The sequence below is a fragment of the Bacillus rossius genome, chromosome 2 (assembly GCF_032445375.1).
Source record: "Bacillus rossius redtenbacheri isolate Brsri chromosome 2, Brsri_v3, whole genome shotgun sequence".
Lineage (NCBI taxonomy): Eukaryota > Metazoa > Arthropoda > Insecta > Phasmatodea > Bacillidae > Bacillus > Bacillus rossius.
The window spans coordinates 60,087,369-60,111,112 of NC_086331.1; the positions used below are offsets into that span (position 1 = coordinate 60,087,369).

General features: G+C 34.4%; 1 protein-coding gene across 3 annotated transcripts in view; it reads left to right on the forward strand.

Annotated features, from left to right (window-relative positions):
• Positions 1 to 521: 521 nt before the first annotated feature.
• LOC134529313 (ATP-dependent 6-phosphofructokinase) overlaps positions 522 to 23,744 on the forward strand; it is a 133,321-nt gene continuing 110,098 nt past the window's right edge. For all 3 annotated transcript variants that reach the window (XM_063363244.1, XM_063363245.1, XM_063363246.1), the window contains exon 1: positions 522 to 676. The gene's annotated coding sequence lies outside the window, so the exon portion shown is untranslated. The remainder of the gene's footprint in view (positions 677 to 23,744) is intronic.

The following is a 23,744-nucleotide window of genomic DNA, read 5'->3' on the forward strand; positions in this document are numbered from 1 at the left end:
TGGGGCCTACGACCCACGCAACCACAGCGGCTAGACTGGCGCTCCCTCATAATGAAATCCACTAAATAATCCTAACCAGCAATCACTAGGCTACCCCGTGTCCCTAACCTAGAATCGTATGTTGCTAGAATTTAAGTTGTGATAGTATCATACTTTAACCTCAGATAACAATTTATATATAAATAACAGTTTCATATACACAAAAATAAATATAGACATAATAAAAATACTTTTTTGAAACCAACCATTCTAGTAAATTTTGTAATTACTCCTATTAAGCTACAATAAATAGCTTTGAAATGGCATGCTCTTCAATTGGACAGGTCGATTTTGTTCTTCTGTGAAATATGTTTTAAACCTCCAGTTAGGTTTAGATCTTTCACAGCCATATTTTTTAAATGTTTTCTAATAGGTGTTTTCAACATGGCTTAATCCACACTCGAATATAATATTTTTTCTTCTTTTACGAACATTTCGTTGGAGCGAAATTTTTTTGCAATTTTTATGCGCTTATCTATGCTCGTTTGGTTCACGGTTTTAGGGTGATGGTGTTTTGGTTAAGACGCTAAGGTCACCTTGAAAGAAATGAATTTCGGCTGTATGTCAGGAAGTGTTGTGATCTGGTAAAGGTAATTTACGAATCTTGTTGCAGGATACTGGAAGTTGAAAACTGAAGGTAAAAATTTAGTAGCCTTTAAATTAATTTTATTAGTATCAATAAAATCTTATTGCCGGTAAGTAGCATGACACTTTTAGTTAAATACTAGTAAAGTAAATTAGGCTTTTTTAAATATCACGGATAACTAATAAATATCGGATTATAAAGTTTTAATGGCTTAAAAATTTCCAAGATACATAATTTTTATTCCATGGCGCAATTTTCTGATTTCTTACCATACCAATACGGTAATTCTGAAGAAGAGAAACTTTTCCGTAAAAATGGTAATAAACATTCAGTATGCGTTTATTTAATTTCTGACGTGTATTAGAATCTTTATCTAACAGTGTGTTGTGAAACTGCAAGTAGTTTACCAGTAACTGACCATTTAAAAAATTATGATAGGTACATTTTAAATAGTGTAAAATTGTGAGAAAGGTTGGGAAGTTTAGGTTAGCTACACTTAAAATACCTTCAAATAGTTTCGATGGTTGGTGACGTTAGGTTATATTACCTTCATTAGTTAAACCATTAAAGTTTGAGAACAGTTGGTTACCTACATTTTACATAGGTAATATCTGCTCTTTTGTTCAAATGATTGTACAGTATTGTTAATGCAACTACCTTAAACTAACTAGCTGTTAACATACATAAAAGTTTTGAAAAATCTCTAACCTATTGTAACCAACCATCCGCACTATTATAAAGTAAGTGGGGGTAATAGTGAGACAGCTGAAATGTGGGGAATTATGAGACATGTAAACAGTTTCAATGGAAAGCTTATTTTTTATTTGAAATAAATATTAGGTAAATATGTAGTGTACGGATTAGTGTCAAAAAAAAATTTAAAAATCTGAAATAACTTTCATTATATGCTCTTTTACGTCCTCTTTTCATTACAGCCTGCGGAGATAAGAAATTCCAATTACTTCTGGAGATATTGCCGTTCTTATTTTGCAATACAAGACCTATGTAATCATTCGACCGTCGCCATTTTATATTTTGCCGTGTGTGCGTGAATGCCTAAATAACAGAAATTTTCCATTAGGTAAGGTTAGTTACATTATAAATACTTCAAAATAAATGGAAATTAAAAATAATATCTATTAATTTTACTGTATAGTTTTAAGTATTTATAATGTAACTGACCTGAACTAACAAAACGGGACAAAGATAGATTAGGTCAGGTCAGTTACATTATAAATACTTTGAAACTGAATGGACATTAAAAATAATAAAATTAATTTTAATGGTTGTTTAGTTTTAAAGTATTTATAATGTAGCTGACCTGACCTAACAAACCGGGACAAAGGATGAACGGTAGTAACTCACGTAATTTTCTTTTTACATGATGTAGTCGTTCACGTGGGGGACCTAAGATGCACATAGTTCTGCCATTCCCGATTACACCCGAACAATTCACCTTCAGCCAACTTTGGGATTTGTTTTATTTTTGCGCAGGAAAAATGAATTGAAATATTAAAAGTGGTCGGTTAGGTTAGCTACATTAAAACACTTTAAAACACTATGGACGGTTAGTTAGGTTAGTATAGCTACATTAAAATAAACGGAGAAATATAAATATTAATAAATAAACCCGAGGTTGGCCGAAGGTGAATTGTTCGGGTGTAATCGGGAATGGCAGAACTTTATGTGCATCTTAGGTTTCCCCGTTCACGTACGTCGAAAAAAAAAATCATACTTGTAAACAAGCAACAATGGTGAATGAATGCCGCATGAGTGCACAGGATTAAAATTTAAAAATTCGATATCTCCTAAAGTATTTGGAATTTCTAATCTCCGCCGGGTTTAATGAAAATAGGAAGTTAAAAGAGATCAGAATAAAAGTATTTTCGGAATTTCAAAATTTTTTTTTTACAAATATCGCCCAAATATGAAAATTAAAAAATTCGATATCTCCTAAAGTATTTGGAATTTCTTATCTCCGCAGGCTGTAATGAAAAGAGGGCGTAAAAGAGCATATAATGAAAGTTATTTCAGATTTTTAAAAAAATTTTTGACGCTAATCCGTACACTAAATATTTATCAAATATTATAATGCTGCAAACATTCCTTACTTACTACTAAAATTTTCCCCAGAAAAATACTGCCATCTTAATAGTGTTAAAAAAAAATTCATTTTCAACTCCTCTATATTTAATAAGTAAAAACTTTTGTGTTATACTTTGGAAATTTCGTTGGCTATCAAAATTAATAGGAGTATTATAAATGTGATCACATACTCTATTAGTAGAATTGAATGAGGAATACAGTAATCTGTTAACATTCAATTTTCAATTATTAGATTTTTTTTATTAATGCCTTGATAATTATGAGACAAAATAGGTAATTATTCTGTTGGGCGGAGGGAAATTTTGAGACAGTACTAAAATTCCTGTGAATGAGAATTTGTCGGATTGTTGTGTGAGTTTGCACAAAATTAATGTTAAAATAGTGTGATTAGGTTATATTAACCCTTATCCGGAGACGTGGGGTCTCCGTGACCCCAGCAAAACTTTAACTTGCTGCCATCTATGTGCAGTTCAAGGCACTTGCTTGTGGTGCCATCTACCTTTCGCTTGGATATCACATAGTCTCCTCCTGTAGTGTCAGTTTTGTTTACGCTGTCTGGCGCTAGATATCAGGTCGAAAAGATAACTTGGGGTCGTAGTGGCACCACGTCACCAGTTATGTTTCTATCTGAGAAGTGATAAAAAGGCTTCTAAACGAACATGTGTACGTGTGGGCGATCCAGATTATGACGAAACTATTTCTAAGTGGTTGAAAGATATTCTTAGTGACTTAAGTTATCAAAGTGTGTGTGGAAAAGCAATGTGTGATGATTGCAGAGCAAACAAATGTGATTTTTCGTACAAATTTAATTTTTTCAAACAATGTTCGGCTAATATATTTTATGTAAAAATGGCATTTTCAAAATATATAAGTATGCATGTGCTTTATAGTTAGCTCTATTATATATATTGATGTGGTTTAAGCATTGGTTATGCAAGGAAAATATTTGGAGGGGAAAAAAGTAATTTCTTTTTTTGGGAAAATTTATCTGTTGTAGATTTTATGAAAAAGTCTTATTATTCATAGAAGTTTTCTAGATTTTGTTTTGTCACTATATCTATATTGAATAGCAAATAAAACTTTTAGGCTACCATCTGCTTATTTTTTTTAAAAAAGCAATTATTACAAATAGGCATTTTTAGATTTATTTGAGCAAGCACCAATGGAAAAAATTGTATTTTATAATTGGTAAATAATTATTTACTAATTTATTTTTTAATTTAATTAATAAGTATAAAAAATGCATTAAATAATTTTACATGGAACAAAAATAATTTTTAATCAGTTAACTTCTACAAAACATTTTGGGGTCTGAGGGACACCACGTCACCAGATATGTCAAATATTTTCACGTCTCCGGCTAAGGGTTAAAAAGTGCAGGCCTACATTGTAATACCTAGTGCCATAGGCATTATAGTTTTCAAAATTTTTTATTAAATTAGGTAAACACAGCATGGTGTAAAGAACCTAACCTAAATTATTAATTGTAGAAGCTTATCCAATAACAGGGATACATTTTAATGACAGGTTTAATGTAATTGTTAAGGGAAATGTGGTAGGGGGCCAACATCTGATAAATGCAACTAAAATAGCCTCATTTGAAAATTTGCCATACCTACTCGAGATTGGATTGAGCATTTGATGTCTTATGTATTTACTAGTGTATGCTAAGATTTTAATGTGTTCTTTTACAGGAATAATAGTCCGAAATTAAAAAAATTAAAAAAAAACTGAACAGTCATCAATGTAAAATACATAATACGCAAACTTCCTGCCCCACAAATTGTTTCAGTAGGAGATAGGATAAAGTATAGGTTCATTCAACCAACGGAAATTTTACAGATGTAGGCCTGATCAAGACACTTGTATAACCATTATAGGCCTACCCACAATCTTGGAAAAAATAGCATAGGACTAAAGATTTTTTTCGAGTATTTTTTGTTGTAATGTAAAATTAGTGCAGGATTGACAAGATGTTCATCAATTAGTTTGCAACTTAAATATATGCAAGCCTCTGTTTATTTTGTAATAATTACTCAAAAATGTTTAGTAAACTATTTTAAAATTAATTTTACTTTTAAAAAAAATTACTATTAAGGGTATATAATAGTTATCTTTATGTAAAACAATAAATTTGCTTCAGCAAAAGTAAATACTTTTTCATTATTTTTTAAAACATTTTTCAAATGTCTATTGCTGGCGTGATTTTCAGTACTTGGATACAAAAATTTAGTCACTTATATTTTAAGACATGCTCTGTCTCACCATTGCCCACATAACTTCTTCTTACTAATATATACTGAGAAAACAGACTGTCTCATTTTCCCCCACATTTGTCTCATAATTTCCCTTATAGCGGGAAAAAATGAGAAAAGGTTTTTTGAGTCTTAACATCTTTCTGCTACAAGAAAATGCAAAAAATGGACAGGGATCTGATAAATGATGCCAGTTGTCATATTTTACCAAAAAGACATATAACTTTCAATTGCTATCAAAAAAGATATAGCAAAAGTTCTATTTTTGTCTCACAATTACCCCCACTTGCCCTAAAGTATTTTTTGTTATTGTGAAGTGTAATGGAGCCATATAATAAAAACAATGCTAATGTAGGAAAATATTTTTATTCAATTCCTTAGTTTATTTCTGATAGTATTAAGAAGCATCCTTATAGTTCGTTATATTCATATGTAGCAGCTTTCTCAGAAATAAAAATAATAAATTACAAAAATAACCTGAAAAATATAATTTTTTTAAATTCTGCTGGTTTCTTAGAAATTATTGGTTTTATTTTACCTTACAATACATGTGTATTGACACAGCTGTTGCCATTTTTTTAACGTTCTTATAAATAGAGAATCACAGGATCACCAAATCTAATATTCACAACAGTCCATTCCGAAGCCACGTTCGTGCATGTTTGGTATAAGTATTACAAATTTGTGACATTGAGAGATTTGTCTTTTAGATTAGGTTAGCTCCATTAAAAATAATTGAAAATATTGTGAATGGTTGGTTAGTTTAGAAAAGCTGCATTAAAAATACTGTAAAATATTTTTAATATTTTCTTAGTAATAAGTCCTACTTACCACCTTGCATAACAACCAGTTCACACAAGTCCATTTCAAGGTTCAAACAGTTCCAAAGCACACTAATGGTTGCTGAAGTTCTCCGCTTCCTTGAGCAACTTTGTAGCACATAATGTAGGATAAAAACGTGCATGAATGATGTTCATAACGTCTTCATAGTCGAGCTACATTAAAAATACTTTTTAAAAATGTGGACGGTTGTTAAGGTTAGGCTAGATTCATTAAAAATAATGAGAAATTCTGAAAATGCTCGCTTAGGTTAACATCTTAAATTGGTAGTTCCTAAGTAACCATTAATATTATTTATTGCTGCCATACTAACCTAACCAGACATCCACAATGCTTTATAAACTATTTTCAATGTAGCTAACCTAACCTAATCAACCATTCTCAAAATTTGACTATAGTACTCCAAAACATACTAACACAAGATCCATACAGTAAGCAAGAAATGGTGGTGGCCACGTCAATTCTCAGGTTTTGTAATGAAACCTATAAACTGTGATTTCTCAGAAACCAGTCAGAATTTAGAAATGCTGTTTTCAGGGTAAATAGGACGTTTTTATTGTTTAAAAAAGTATTTTCGGAATTTTTTTATTTTACCCTTGTTAAAATATTACGCTACTGGAAGCAGCATAACACAATTCTTAACGAATGATGGTAAATACATGTCAGTGAACAAAAAAAATGTTGTTTGGATTTCCCCAACCCCCCCCCCCCCTTCCCCTTTTCAAAAAAAGTTGTTCTCCAGCAGAATAGCCACATATAACAGTGATCAATGTTTACAAATTTGTTTAAATAGATTATTTAATAAATTTTTTTATATCCATAATTAGTAGTTAATTGATCAGTATTTGTAAGTTATCATATTTAAGATTTCTCACTCTAATTTAATTAATAGGCCTTAAAAATATAAGCATTATTTTATTACCTATCCACCAGTTAGTTTGACCCCAGAACACCTGTTGTTATTTGTTTATGAACAATAACTTCAGCCACACGTGTGATGTTAACTAACATTCTAAAACCAAATTCTCGTGCTCATTTCAGCAACATTGCGCCGATGGAAATAGAATCAGAAAATCCTATTATGTTTACCAATTTTATTTTGCTGTCACAAATGTAGCATATATGATTGGTTAGGAAAATATTTATGCCGCCCATTGCATTTTGATCGTTAAGATATTTTGATTCCAGCATAGTAGGTAATTCCTAGCCAATTATTCACATGATTTCACAGTATTTATACCGTATTTAACCTAACCAACTACTATATGCTCTACTGTTTTATAGTCGGATATATATTTAGTGTGTCTAACTTAACTTAAGGAACTATTCAAAATGGTAAAGTATGTAAAATTTGGTAATGCTATTTTACAGATTCATCAAATATAGTGAGAGGAAAACAAAAATAGCTATTTTGAAATAATTATTTTTAATTTTTCATAAGTTCATATAGGTACTCTAGAAAATTACCAGTTTACCTGAATATATTGCTATAGTTTTTACCAAAACTATGAAATAGTATCTTAATTTGAGAACAGCTTAGTCGAATAACTATAGGTTCTGCCTCATTAATGTCATTTATGCCTCTAGACCACTGTTAATTACTGCCTCCTGAACTTCTATTTAGTTGAAAAACTACATGCACTGCCTGCAAACTACATCACTTAGGTCACTTTAGTCTGGGGCTTCCAGAACCTCTGCAAAATCATGATATATGAGAGATGCTCGATGAAGGTTAAGGTGCAATTGGAGTATGTCATTGGGTTCTTTTGCTTTCTAACTGTGACTTGATGTTTTAAGAGAGACACTGTAAATCTCTCTGCTGATGAAAGTGGCACCAGAAATGGACTAATGAATATTTAATCAATTTGATTATTAAAATTATTTTCAGTTGCTATTACTTTCAATCCATGGAGTCTTTTTGTAAACTAATAATCAAAAAGTTTGGTGTCAAATTATTTTCAGTCACATTATTTTTGGTTGAATATGTTAGTTAGAATGGATGCCATCCATTGGGGTGACTTTGTTAATTTTGGGCAACATTGATAATGAGGAAATATTTTGTTTTCTGGTTTTTTCCTTCAAAACAATGAAGTTGTAATCAAACTTGGAATATATGGTTGGCAAAAGTGAGTTTTAAAGCTGCTGTATTGTCTTGTTGTCTTTGTTAATCTTGCCAGCATTAGTTTTTATAGTAACTTGCAACGTACTGAGTAATCTGCCTGTACACCACAGACTTTACTGCTTACATGCACACGTGAAGCAGTTTATCAAAAATTCGTAAATGGCCTGTGCTTTAACAGGCCTGGAGCCTGGCCTATTGTGTTGTCAACAGAAACAAAATTTATATCATATTTCTTTATTAACATACAACAGCTCTCTTATTTTCCGGAACTTCTAAAGGTTGAACAATATAAGGACACACAGAAAATATAACTGTTACAACAATAATACTGTTAGGTTTACAATTATGCGCCCGACTATACAAGAAATACGAAAAGAATAAATTTGAAACAGCAACTTCAAGTGCTAAGTAGCACCAATTGGTTATCAAGTGCTACACTCAATAATTATTGTTACCTTGATGGGTCAATGTCAAAGACAATCAAAATAAATAGATTACATTAGCATACAAAATCGAAAAATTCTCTCTCGAATACGTAAACTTATCTACACGTGTTTAGCGGGCGGAATATGCCGGGACTGGCCAATGTCCCACGTAAGAAACATAGTCATACCTGCTAACTCTCACGATTTTGGTGTGAGGCTCACGATTTTAAGGTCCATCTCACGCCCTCACGCCAAAATAGTGTTTCCTCACGATTTTTTGGGGCCCCAAGATTTTGTTTGTAAAAGTTACAAAACAAGTTTTATTAAAGCTTACAGTAACGAGTTTCCATCAATACTCGAGTCACGTAAAGGAAGCAATTTTGCATTTTGTAGCATGTGCCGTGCTGATTTTTCTATCTCGCATAGTGGAAGAGGAGACATTGTGAAACATGTCGCTACAAAAAAACACAACTAACACGTGAAGTGTATTGCTTCCAATAAAAAAATTAATTTTGCTGTGAACAGTGATAATAGTGTTACACGAGCAGAATGTTATTTTACATCTTTTTTTATGCGGCCCTGCATGATCACTACACAACAGCGCTAAATTATGTTCAACTAAATTAAATCTGCAACCTATAATTTGTTGAAATAAATTTTGAAGCAGAGACCATGTAACATATGTACAGGTATGTCACTTAAATTTAAAGATTTTCATTTGTTGTTTTTTATTTCTAACTTGTATTTATGGGCCTGAAAATTTTTATCGAGGACCTCATGATTTTTTAAATTTGAATGTTGGCAGGTCTGCATAGTGAACACACAAAAGGTTAAATACGTTACAGAAATTACAATTAGCAAGGAAGATATATGAGTACAATAACTTATCTCAAGGGGTTATTAAGAAACAGTATTTCATCAGTAAGTCAAACCACGTGAACCTGGCCCAGGTTGACGAAACAGGGCAACTTCATGGAGCTACGCTCCCCAAGTCGGATTCACTGCAGCGAGCTAACATGTTCGTTTCCTATCACCACGCCACTCTTTGCCTACGTCTCGTGGACTCCTACATGCTAGTTACAGTTTTACTCAATCTGAAAGCTATTGAACCGCCGAAAAATTTACGACAAATAAGGATCTGAGCTCTCTTGGGCTTAAATAGTATAGCCTTAGGCCTAGCACGCCTGCACAGAGCTCAGCCGGGAGGGGAAGCGAGAAAGGAGAGAGAGACGACGAGGCCCTGAAAGAGAGGGAGAGTAGACGGTGGGATGGAAGCCGGTGGCCGTGCCAAGACGTCATCGGCGATGTGGCTGAAGTGCACTTCAAACTAATCATTTTCTTTTTTTTTTTTTTACATGTAAATAAATTGTGAGGTATGTATTATATAAATGTATACATTTTTTTCAGCTATTTAATGACAACTGCTTCACTGCATTTTGAACAAAATGAGTAAACAAAACATAAGCTCAAAATGTTTAAATCTTTTCTAGATCCTATTTTGTGTTGGGGGTATCTTTGATAGTTTTCTTGGGATGACATTGATATTTAATATTTGTATGCCAAGATTAGCTACAGAACATCAGAATAAAATTATCTTGCTGTTATAAGTTTTCCAGGCAAAAGTAAAACATATCAAGCCAAGTTAAAAAGGACTAGTCATGGCTGAATGGAACAAAATGTTTCACTGACTGGTTTGAATTCATTTTACTTCCACACGCGAAACGTCTTGAGGGTCGAAAAGTGCTTATTGGTGATAATTTGGCATCTCATTTCACTGAGGAGGTGTTACGCCTCTGTGAAGTTAACATTACGTTCACGTGCTGGCCGCCGAATTATACGCATATCTGCAAGCCACTTGATGTGTGCTTCTTCAGGCCTATGAAAATAGCTTGGAGAGCAGTCCTTACAGAATGGAAAATGCAGCATCCACATGAATCCACTCTACGTAAAGAAGTGTTCCCCTCTTTGTTAGCTTAAGAATTGAGGAAAATGGACAAGACAAAGTCCAAGGGAAATACAGAATGTGAAATTGGCGCTGTGGCTTGTAATATTGCAAGCAGATTTGAAGCCATTGGTATTGTCCTGCTAAATCGAGATAGAGTGCTGTCTAAAATTCCTCGCAAGAGTATAGTTGTTGAAGGTGCAATTAATGATTCTCTTGTAGAATTTTTGAAAAGAAACGTTTTCCGGGCACAAACTAAAGTATGAACACACGTGCTAAAAAGAGGAAACTTGTTGTAGAGCCAGGAAAGAGTGTTTCTACACCTGTCAATGATACAGATTCTTCTATGAGTGATGGTGATGGGTAGTAAATTTTCATGATGATTCTGATGACGAACATCATGAAATTGAGACACATGCAGTAGAAGATACCCTGCCTGAATATGCAGATCCTTATGAAGATAATCTGCAACCAGGAGCATATGTTCTCGTCAAGTTCCTGTCTGGAAAAAAATAAACGGTTCACTTCACATATGTATGCATAGTCCAGTCAGTGCTGCGTACTGGTACTGGTAACATTAAAGAATATGAAGTTCTGGCATTAAAGTCAATGGATACTAATAAAACTGTTTTCAGTCCTCGAAATAATGTTGTGTCAGTAGTAGACATGAGTGGCATCATTCCGTCAGGCGATAGACTAAGATATCACTTCAATTTTACACTGGATGTAAAAGAAATTAAGATGGGGAGACTTTCAAAGGTTCTTGCTACAGTGGGGCTTTAGACTTCAGTTGGTTATTGGCCGTCGTAGTGAATGAGGGCTGTGTCTATGTGCGTGTGTAGCTTTGTGACATGTTTGTAAAATGTTTGCTTCATGGTTTAAAATTACCACTCACTATATGAGAATGTGTTTCAGTTTACTTGTAATCATAGGCGTACCCAGGAATTTTTTTCGGGGGGTGTTCTTCCATATTTATAAGAAAAACTGCATAAACACCAAAAATTAATTATTTCTTGAGTAAATAAATAGAATAGTCTCAAATTTCATTTTTTAACCTGGGCTATTGTTGATATGTAATTTGTACATAATTTTTCTTTCAATTAACTTAAGTAAGTTCACATTACAATATTAAAATACCTACAAACCCCCCCCCCCCCCCAAAAAAAAAAGAAGATATAAATAAAATATAAAAATAATTAGTTAACTTAACGAATTTGCGTACGCACTTAACAAACTTATTCCTAATAAGTTGACGGCATGACAATAGAATAATTGCTGTATAATTTGACTGTAAGGGTGTTAGCAACTAAGGCCGGAATTACAATAGCCCGTCCATCCGTCATCCGTCTGTCAATTACGTGACCTGCACCCAATAAGATGGACTGAAAAATGTCATCACTCGTCCGTCTAAAGCTTGGTAACTTTATACTTTTGACGGGTGAACAGATGAAACTATAACCTCCTAATGTCTTCTAGGTGTTTGCATATAAAATATTATATTAAAATGTATTAAAGTTTGTTTAATTGTTTAGCTGATTCCAAAATCATTTCTTAGCTTACGTTTAGACACATTTGGAAAGCTCTTTTTTGAAACAAAAATGGTCTAAGTCACGGAAGTATTATTATTACGTATGGTTACTCTGGAAATGTGAAATTACATACCGAAAATAAAACACCAACTTTATATATATGCTACATTTTATTTCGATTAATGACAGCGTTTTCCGAAAATCAGCTCCCAAGGGTGGTTAAGCACTGGCAACAGTGGGTACTCCATCTCCATGACAACGGGATTTTGCATTGTTTATACCTTCTGCGTCTTCATGGCAACGAGCATCGCTTAGATCGATTTTTTTCTCAATTCAAGGCATATTTATGTATAGATTTAATTATTATTTTATGTAAAATTATTTAAATTTAAAAATATATTTGTGCGAAATACCACTGACTGACTCATTGCGATTGACTTGAAATCTTTCAACCGATTGAAACTTAGCATAATTACTCATTTTGTGATGTATGTAGATGCTCACTAAGATAAGATTTTCCGAAACTCAGCTCCCAAAGGGAGTTTTGGGGGTGTAAAATATCAAAATTCCAGTTTTTGGTAGAAAATCACCATGGCAACGGCTGTTGCTTTGTTGATGCTTCATTCGTCTCTATGGCAACAACTAATTCACTGTTAGTGCAGTCCTCATTACCGTTGAAATTTTATGGGGACTTTAAATATCAAAAATTGCCCTTTTTTAATTTTATATCCTACAGACTTGAACTTGACAGTAATGTTCCTCATAGTATGCAGGATGACGTTTTCCGAAAATCAACTCCCAAGGGTGGTTAAGCCCTGGCAACAGTGGGACAGCGGGATTTTGCATTGTTTATGCTTTCTGCGTCTCCATGGCAACGAGCATTGCTTTGATTTTTTTTTCCATTCGAGGTGCGACAGTGGCGTACCCACAAGGAGGGGCATGTATAATGAGCGGCGCAAGTGTTCTGCCTGTAGACTGCCGTAGCGAAGTACGGGTACATCAGTTGTACGTTGCGTGCACGAGTCGGGAAACCATCGGTGCTACTCGTTTTCTCTCCGGTACATTACAAAGCATTGTAATAAATTTTTGTTGAAATTAATTGCATTTTATTTCATTTATTATTACTGTAAATGGGATATTTAGTCTCATTTTTTCCCCATTAGTATAGCCGTGCGAAGCTGGGTCGGGCAGCTAGTATATTATCTATATATATATTAAATTATATTGTTCTATTACAATATTCGCTAAAAACACCTACACATTGAGTTCAGGTCATTAAGCTACTGACTCAAACACAACTTCACACCACGTTGCACTAAACGAGGTCCCTTTCATCAGAGGCGAGAAATTTACATTTCAGTTTTTCAATGTTTGTAACAGTCTTTTAAAATTACGCACCTTGCGATAATCAAACTTTTTTCTTCATGTTATACATACCAATGTACAGTATTTAAATGAAAGTACCTGACTTGACAAAACTACCAAAAACGTCCCATCCCCCCCCCCCCCCCCTCACGTTTTAAAAGTTTTATAGAGTTTTGTATGAAATTAGGTCGCAATCACTACGGTTACTCAATGTCCAATTCTACTAAGCAAATCTAAAACTTAATCACAGTAGAGTTGAACTGATTATTCCATAGACCAATCACCGCGATTTGAGAATTTAGACTAACCTATCACGAACCAACCACTGCAATTCAAATTTGTTTACGTTTACTTACCAATTGGGTTGCTTGGTGACTTTATCTCTCGTTGCTCTGTGTTTAGAAATTGAGCTAGAATGACATGAGTGTTCATTATTTTCTTGCCTTATTTCGGGGGTGGGGGGGGGGGGGTTTGAACCCCCAAAACACTCCCCCTGGGTACGCCTATGCTTGTAATTAATATTATAACATCAGAATATATAGGGACCAAGGTTTTGGTGTTGGTATTGGACGAATATGTTCCGGGTGCATCATACAGTTTTCAGAATGATGACATGACAATAGTAGACATGAGTGATATTACTGCAGTGCTACAGTGACACACCTATAGCTACTACAGGTACTATGATATATAGTGTTATATGGAACAAATTGCTAACTTTTAAAAAGTGTGATTCAGCCTGTGCTAAATACTTAGGTATCGTTAAGTTATAGCCTAGATTTCAGTTTATTTGTAATTAATATTCTATAAAAACTTAGGGTAAGGACCAAGATTTTGTTGTTGTGAAAGGCAATGTTATTAATTGTCTATCAGTCATATTTGAATACCGGTAATTAATTTTGTGCATTTAAAATGTAAAGTACTTCCAAAATGTATAGATTTCTACCATCATAAAGTTACGTATCAATGTCACCCCTTATACAAAGGAAATAAAAAAAAATTTCCACCAAAACCTGTTGACAGAATTTTCTCATTGGGTGACATTTATAATGTGAGCATATAACAGTCACTTTAAAGCTTTTTCCCACAGGGTATCAAAGTCACCCAAACTGCAAATTTTGTAAACTATTATAAATGTGTTTATTAATAAGAAGTATTTCACTATAAAATAAAACAGCTGAAACAAAAAATAATTAATAACAATTTTTGAGCATAAAAAATTATTTTTCTATCAAAGTCACCCCAGTTGACGTAATTAACTGAAGCAACCATTTTCATGATATCACCTATTTGAAATATATAATATAAACCTATCACCAACCACTCGTCAAAATACTAAACTATTTGAAGTATAAGATTGTTATATAAGATGATAGCAGCTAGTGTAGTTGCATGTCAGAAATAAATTTAAATAAATATATATTTATATATTGTGGTGATTCATTTTATATGTGTATCAAGTGAAGTGTTCTATAGCAACGCTCATAAAGAATAGACAACCTAAAAGAGTGGAAGTACGTTTAAGTCAGGCAAAGTTCGGTGTTAAGCACGTGGTTAGTGGGGTTAGAGATATGTGGGCAGTTGAAATGCAAGGAATTTGTGGTAAAGAGTAGAGAAATGACAGTGGCATCCAGGGTGATGTTTGCAATGATTGGTTTCACCTCTTTGTGGAGGTGTGTCAGAGGGGGTAGAAATATTTGAGAATGATGAGTAAGTGTGTAAGTTATGTGGCTTATCAAAGCAGCAGATAAGAAAAGTATAACTACACGAGGAGAAAGGTATATATGATGCTGAATGTGTGACAGATAGAGGGAGTCACTTGCAGGTAATGGGAAGGGTGTTAGGGTAGTCATGTGTAAACCATGGGAAGGAGTAGCTGTGGAATTAGTTTTGTGAGTGAGTTGTTATGGGCGGGAAGAGGAGGAAGCTGAGGGAAAGAATGGAGGGAGGAAAATTACAGCAGGTTGAGTGAAAGGAAAATGATATAATGAGAAAGTTGGAATCGTTGGAAAGAGATGAGTGTAGGACTGATAGAAAAGTAGTAGGCCGACTTGATAGACTTGAGGAGATTGAGAAGTAAAAACGGGTCCTAGTAGTACAGCAGTAATGGAGGGCAGATATAAATAGGGGCTAGATATTGGTGTCCAAGCAATGAGAACAGATGAGGAGGAGGTGGGATGAGCAAACAAGGAGGGTGACCTACAAAAAGAGGTAAACCAATTGAGAGCAGAGCTTAAGTTTCTAAAATGAAAAAGAATGTTAGGCTGAGGGAGAATACTGACATAGTGAGGGCACTGAAGGAAGAGTTCAGCAGACAGAGAAGGCCATATGGCACTTAAGAGGAGGTAGGTAAGGTATGGCAACACATGGGTGTGGTAGTAGCAACAGTGGTCAGGAGTGAAGGGAAAAGAGACCAAAGTAAGTAGAAGAATTAACAAGAAAGTGGAGGGTAATGATGAAATTTGGGCTGAGGTTGCTAGTAAGGGGAGTCTAGGCAGGCAGAAGGATAATGGCATTTTACAAGAGATTGCCCAGGAAGAGATCAACAAAGGGGATGGACCTGGCAGGGAGACAGTGGTACTGTTCGAAGACTTGATGCTCCGGTGTGTGAAGGTTCATGGGGTTTACAAGCGGTCAGAAATGGAGAGACAATTGTGGATGTCCAGGGAAGGGTAAAGGAGTGCAACCTGGAAAGTGTGAAGACTGTAGTTGTGCTTGGGGGTTTATATACCAGCCATTGACTAGGCATAGAACAATCTTAAGCCCTGCTTGCAGGTCATGAACCAAACTTCGTCCACGTGTACAGTTTGAGAATGTTCTGGTAATTTTTTTCTTCATATTTTTTCCTCTGGTGTCTTGGGGGTGGCCTACCTCGCAGGCTTCATGCTCAGCTGTAGCTCACATATACGTAACGCATACACATTTTCGCTAGTCTGTCACAGCTACATATCACCTCTAAAGTTACAGGGGGGAGAAGTCACATTGTAGCAACCACTTGGCATTCACCATTAAGTAAGTTCCCCTCACCATAACCATTACATCATCTTTTATTAATTTATTCGAAAGTTAAATGTTTGACTAAAGATAGCAATTTACAAAAGACACTCAAAATTGAATTAGTTGGGGGAGGGGGGGATATATATTTTTTTAAAGATTGGGATGAAATTACAGGCAATTGAAATACAATAAATACAAAAATACAATAAATAACTCTTTTCTTACACAAAAAAGATAAATAGGCTCCCCTTACTGTAATTTTTACTTTCAAAGCCTGTTCTAATTTTAAAATGAACCTTGTGGCAACCACTACATTTGTTGTTTTAATTATTTACGGATATAGGTAAAATAATTAATTGTTATAATTTATATTGAATAATCTTCACAGGCTTTGTAAACCACCATTAACTTGAAAACATTGTCATTATGAGTTTATCACAAGAGTGCAGCTACCTTACTTTTTTTTTTGTATCTATGCAAAATATTTTGTGTTGCAGAAATTTACAGTTTTAAAAGAATTCAGAAATTATAGCAGTAAAACACTGAGGGCGTACCGGTGTTGAGTTGGGAATATCGGTGGAAATTAATGGGCGCCACCACGTGAGTGGGCACGTGGACCCGGCTGGAAGACTCTAACTCAGGGCGTTACGTGGCCCGTGTGCGGCGAGATATTAGCCCTCCTGATTTTTTACGCAGCACCTGTCCCTAACTAAGCCCGCTCTCAGCGTCTGGCACGCTCCTAATTATCACAGTGGGCTCTTAGGGCGTCCCACACGCCGCTGACCAGGTTAAGGACCCACGTGTCCCCCCGAACACAAAACATGTAACTTAGTTAATTGGTTTTTATTTACTCACGGTACACGTCCTTACACGATCCTCCGTTGATACAGCTATAAACGCCCGTAGCACGAATCAGATTAGGTGAGGAGGCGGACCACGCACGTGGCCGCCTCAAGCCGTTACTTGCTACACAGATGAGAGAAAACTCCGGAGAGTAAATAATTATTAGTTATGCAGTCTCTTCGACCGAGAGAGGCCCCGAGGATGAAAAGAAACGATTTGGATAAATTAATTTACAGAACTACTACTCGGTGAAACAACGGTGATGTCCTCGGGGTGTCTGCAGAGACGTCCGCTCTCGGCCGGCTGTAGAAGGAGACTGGGATGAGCTCATGGCTTGCGGGAGGGGTCATTCCATATGAAATCAACCAGACCTCTACACCTTAGATTTTCATGTTTTTTTTTGTATATTGGTAATATCAACTAAATACATTATAAATCTATTTTTTCTAAAAAAAAATTTTGAGTAGTTTTTTTTGTATAAATTTTTGAAAATAACAAAAATAGCCATTTTTAGCAATGTTTTAGATCACTCAAATACTTGTAGGTTTCCAACTAATTGTGCTAGAAGGCTGTTTGACAGCTCATTTTAAAGGTCATTGAATGGGCTTCAATTTGATATGTAACATGACCAACTTTGGAAAAAAAAATTTTTTTTATTTGTTTTCAAAACTTTTAATATTGAATTTCTAAAAAACACCATTTTCAACTTTTTTTTAAAAAAAAAGTATGTTATTCCTACATATATTGGTTAGATTTGTGCCAAATTTCAAGGTGGAGAATCAATGGGATGCATCATGAGTAAATAAAAATGAGAAGTTTAGTAGATGCTTAAGGGGGGCATGGTAGATAAATAAATGCTTTAAGCGTCAGTTGGACGTTATTGGTTTTTGGAAGACAACATTGAAAAACTGCAAAACAACAATCCTACATAATGTTATTTCACAACGTTATTAGCAGACGTCCTAAAAAGACAATTCTCGAGCGTTGTTTCTTCCGCAGCAATTAAATGTTCGAAATTACCAAGGCAGAAGTTTTGGCTTCAAGTAATCTTCAGTTTTTAATTAATGCATTTAGCTCTGGTTTAGATACCATGCCGCCTTAAGAAATAGTTGCAGCAAGGAAGAGTAGCATAATTTTACATAAAATTTTGACTTAGTAAAGTATTCAAATTTTATTTTTATAGACTAAAATTTTTTTACAAATTATAAAACACGAATAACAAATCTTACCTTACATTCATCCAGTGTTCTGTGATTAAACATTTGATCAATATGATAATACAAAGCACGTGATCTTGCTGAACAGATGTAGCCTAAGTTCAAAGCACATGATCTTGCTGAAAGGATGTAGCCTAAGTTATAACTGGCAAAACATGTTACTGTGAAATACGATAACTTTTGGTGGCTTGCCTGTATATTGGCAAAAAATAATGAGAATAATAAAGTTAAAGTCAGTATTTTACATCCCAAAGGACCTGCTGCTTCCTTTTTTAATCCAACACCAAGAGCCGATATACTAGACACTAGAACTGAAGATCTTCTTAAAAAGGTTTAACCTTGTACAGCAACTGGGAGAACTTTTACACTCACTAAAAAAGAGATTGTAGAGACATCACACCTGCTTGAACGAAGTATGCCACAACCTTAGTGAAAACTGTAAATAATTAAATATATACTAAACAGATTTTTTTCATGAGAAATTATATATTTTGTCAGTTATAACTTAGGCTACATCCTTTCAGCAAGATCATGTGCTTTGAACTTAGGCTACATCTGTTCAGCAAGATCACGTGCTTTGTATTATCATATTGATCAAATGTTTAATCAAAGAACACTGGATGAATGTAAGATAAGATTTGTTATCCGTGTTTTATAATTTGTAAAAAAATTTTAGTCTATAACAATAAAATTTGAATACTTTACTAAGTCAAAATATTATGTAAAATTATGCTACTCTTCCTTGCTGCAACTATTTCTTAAGGCGGCATGGTATCTAAACCAGAGCTAAATGCATTAATTAAAAACTGAAGATTACTTGAAGCCAAAACTTCTGCCTTGGTAATTTCGAACATTTAATTGCTGCGGAAGAAACAACGCTCGAGAATTGTCTTTTTAGGACGTCTGCTAATAAAGTTGGCAAATAACATTATGTAGGATTGTTGTTTTGCAGTTTTTCAATGTTGTCTTCCAAAAACCAATAATGTCCAACTGATGCTTAAAGCATTTATTTATCTACCATGCCCCCTTAAGCATCTACTAAACTTCTCATTTTTATTTACTCATGATTCCATTGATTCTCCACCTTGAAATTTGGCACAAATCTAACCAATATATGTAGGAATAACATATTTTTTTTTTAAAAAAAATGAAAATGGTGTTTTTTAGAAATTCAATATTAAAAATTTTGAAAACAAATAAAAATTATTTTTTTTTTTTCCAAAGTTGGTCATGTTACATATCAAATTGAAGCCCATTCAATGGCCTTTAAAATGAGCTGTCAAACAGCCTTCTAGCACCATTAGTTGGAAACCTACAAGTATTTGAGTAATCCAAAACATTGCTAAAAATGGCTATTTTTGCAATTTTCTAAAATTTATACAAAAAAAACTACTCAAAAATTTTTTTTTAGAAAAAATAGATTTATAATGTATTTAGTTGATATTACCAATATACAAAAAATCATATAAATCTGAAACATGAAGTTTCTAAATTAATTTTTCTTTGGTTGATTTGATATGGAATGACTCGGAGGCAACATGGCGCCCCTTCGCGCCGAACACAATTACCGTTACAACTTAGCTGTGGCGTGCCCCGGGTTACTATTGAAAAATACATAAATCCTTTTACAAAAATTAGTACATTACTTCCATGTCCAGACCGTCTGTAATAATTACTTATATGAATAAAAATGGTTTAAATGAGTTGCATGCTAGTTCCTCGTCGCCCACTAGAGAGCGTCCTTGTTCGTGCTTGCACTTAATAATTAACAAAACATCATGAATTAGTTAAATAAACGACACTCACATGCATAGGCGTCGTGACACTTTTGGGGCAGAAAGTAAAAGGATTACAATATTTATTAATATATTTTAGGGGTGCGGCGCACTGCAGCTAAGCGCCCTCTTGCTGTAGTTCGTGGCGCGCAGTTTGAATCTCACACGGCTACGTACGTCACGACACAAATGCCGGGTAGGAAAGGTGGTGGGAAAGGGAACGGAGGATGATCAGGCTCGTGGTGCGAAGCCCCGGCTGACGTCAACACCTTAAGTTCTAAATAAACACATTAGAACAATTATTTACACCGTATTTACCAGGGTGTCTACTGACCCTGGAAAACCTGGAAAAATCAGGGAATATTGTAATCTGGGAAAAATCAGGGAATTTTTGTTTGGTAGGTTGTATTTGGCAATACGTTTATTGTTTATTGATCTGCTTGCATTGACGTAGCATCAAGTGTATTGCGTCCCATTTTTTTATTTTTGAATGGAAAATAACGAACAGTTCCCACATCCATTTTCTTTTATTTTACCATCGGATTCGAAAGTGGTGTTAAATCACGTGATACAAACTGGTTCAAGCTGGTCTGTTATCCTGCTGACGTACGTTCTGCAGCTTGTGCTTCCCACGATCGGATTATTCCGACAGGTGCATTTAATTTTAAGTATCTATGGATGACCTCAATGTAAACTGGGCATTTTTGTTAGCTTTGAAAATACATATCACAGACACTTTTGGTGAAGATTCGCCATCGTTGCTAGAAATTGGTAGCTGTGGGCTTCATACGGTCTATGGTGCTTTCAAAACTGGAATTTCTGCTATACAAATGGACGTTGTTAGTTTTTTGAGGCACAGTTACTATTTGTTTATGCATGTACCTACCTGCAAGGAGGGCAGATTACATTAGAATAACTGGATCAGAGCTTTTTTCCAAGAAATTTTGTGCAATCAGATGGAATACTGCAGTTGCTGAGCGTGCCATGAAAACGTTACCCCACCTAAAGAAATTTGTTAGTGAAGTTTCTATTTCATCTGTGTCTTTCAGTGTAGTGAAAAGTGCTCTTGAAGATAATCTTCTAGAAGTAAAATTGACATTCTTCTACTCTTTGGCATCAGAGCTGGAATTGTTTCTCACGATGTTCGAAAGTGAAGCACCCATGGCACCTTTTCTCTATGAATCACTGGTAGACATTTTATTAGCTTTGGCAGGAAAGTTTTTGAAACCAGAGGTACTGAAGAGCTTTAGGTAGAAATGCAATGTATCTCGATTGGATGTAGATAACCAGGAAAACCTATTGACTGCTAACAATATCAAGTTCGGTTCTGCAGTACGCCATGCCATCAAGAAAGAGAAAGTACCAGCAAAGTCTGTCCTGTTACTGAAAAATGATGTTAGGACTTGTCTAAAGGTTATGGTAAAAAAACTTCAAGACAAAAGTCACCTGAAGTACAAACTTACCAAGGGATTTTCCTGCTTATGTCCGTCTGTGGCTTTAAATTCGGGTGTGAGGAAACAGCGTGTGAATTACAGTTTAGAATGTTGTCTTCAAAACAAGTGGCTATAAGGACAAGAAGCTGATAACATTGAGTGATCATATCAGTTGGTATGTTCCTCGCAAGATTCTGAAGCACTGTTCTCGTCTTTTTATCGAGAAGACTGGCGCCTTGATCACTAGTGGGTGCTTATTCTTAAGGCACATACAGTAGCTGCCAAAACAGGCCTTCTAAAGTTTGTGAGGATGATGTTGGTAGTTTCCCATGGAAATGCATCATTGGAAAGAGGATTTTGAGTGAATTATAATCTGCTGACTGAAAACTTGCAGGAAGAAATACTGATCGCACAAAGACAGATGTACGACTTTGTTCAACGTTCTGGAGGTGTAGAGCATGTTGATATCACCAAGTCCATGTTACAGTATGTAATAAATGCTAGTTGTAGGCGTAAGGAAGCCCTGCAGACAAATCAAAAAGAAAAGGAAGGTACAGACAAGAAGAAGGCAGAAAAAGAAGAGTTGAAGAGGAGATCAAGGCATTGCAGTTGAAGAAGGCTCGAGTGTTGGATTTGGCTCGTTCTGAAGCAAGTGCAATAGACGCAAAAGTTGAGTCACTGTTAAATTGATGGGAGCTTCCTTTTACTTATGTTTTTGCAAAAGTAAGTGTGTAAAATATTTGTAGCAGCATGTTTTATTTGCCATCAATTGAGTCACTTTGGCCACGTCTGGAAGAAGGTATTTTGTTTTACTAATTTAAGTGAGTTGAAATACTTTGAAACCCGTCAATGTACTGTTATGCAGTTTTTTCAGTTTCGTGGAATGTCGTAATTGTGTTACAGAAAACCTGGAAAAGTTCAGTTTTAGACCTGGAAAACCTGGAAAAATCAGGGAATTTCATTTACTAGATCTGGTAGACACCCTGATTTACACTAAATTAAAAAAATTTCATAATTAACATCATTAGCAACAGACGTGACCACACCACAAACAGCACCTACATATTACAAATAAATAAACATTGCATAATGTAAATTTAAATTTAAAAACATGTGTAGGCAATTACTCAAACTTGCAGCACACAATGTTAATCATCAAAATATAGGTAAAAACAATTTTTTTTACACCGAAAAAACACATACAGTTTTGTTTTGCTTATTCGACATAAATGGGCCTGCAAAACTTTGGATAGTCAAAACTTTTGGGCAGTAGGAAGGTGTTGAGAAAAATCTTAGTAAATGTAAATATATGTCATAATTTTACACATAATGAACCTAATAATAATTTTTACTACAAAACAACTGATAAAATTAACTAAACAAAGAACTCACAGTTACAGAATTGTCTGATCTTGTACATAAAGTTCAGTCCTGTGATGATTTGAAGAAATTTTCAATCATAGTCTGCTCTCTTGGGATGTCAGTAGGATGTTGAATAATACAGAATGTCTGATAAACAAGACTATGCTGGATTTTCATATTGCCAGTTGCACCTTTGGAATTTCTTTCTCAATCCTAGAATGTATTTGTTTATGCTATTTGACATGTTAAACTGTTGCACAACTGTAGATTAAACTAACCGTGGTGGTCTTTGAACTAATTTGAAACAAGCCTTTTTGATGGCCCAGATAGAGCCTTTTGAACCTTGTTTAAAATTATGAATATATGTAGTTATCAGTAATTTTTTAAATTTAATCGATCAATACTATTATATCTCTTATTTTTAGAACACTAACAATTGAAAATTACAAGGCCTAATTGTGTGTCATAGCTGCATTGTATTCTTTTGAGGTTCCAAAATGCACACCAAATATTTTTTTGATAGGTAGATTAATAATTTGTTAGTGTATAAAATATTTAGGTAAAAACAAATATAATATAATTTTTATTTTATTTTAGTTTTAGAAGGTGAAATAAATATCTTGGAACAGTTTTATTAAAATTCTTAAATTTTTACTTGGGTTCTTAACATTGATTTCTGTAAAAAAAAAAATATATGAAAAAATAATTTTAATTCTAATGGAAGGTCAACATTTTTATAAAAAAAATTAAATATTTTATTCTGCTGAGTGAGATTTTTATAAGTATTAGTTTTCCTAAATTAAGTTTAAATTTTATGTTATCCCCTAAGTTTTTTTCCCCCCAACTTCAGATCACTAATAGTTGGTGAAAAGTGATAAAACGAAATATCATCCAAATTGAAGTCAATA